Below are 309 nucleotides of genomic sequence, written 5' to 3'. Positions count from 1 at the left end.
TAAAAAAAAAAAAAAGCGCTTCATATTCGTTCTGAGAGTAAATGAATAAATGTATATATAATTATATCATTTATCTTTAACACGATAAAGAAAAAAATCAACACAAACACAAAAAAAAATTAGCAATAGCTGCACAAAGTATATAGTCCAGATGTACAGCTGCCCTATGCATACAAATGTACAAATATGGTTGAGAAGACTCTTCTTATCTTAAAGCAACTTTATTTATACGACGACTTTATCATTTTCCTTTTTTTCTAAAAGCAGATTTATGGACTTTTGGCTATTAAAGCACCCTTCCCACACGCA

This window comes from Penaeus monodon, chromosome 28 (assembly GCF_015228065.2).
Source record: "Penaeus monodon isolate SGIC_2016 chromosome 28, NSTDA_Pmon_1, whole genome shotgun sequence".
In the NCBI taxonomy this organism is placed as follows: Eukaryota; Metazoa; Arthropoda; class Malacostraca; order Decapoda; family Penaeidae; genus Penaeus; species Penaeus monodon.
The sequence above is the reverse complement of the archived record's forward strand: the minus strand, read 5'-3'. Positions refer to the sequence as shown.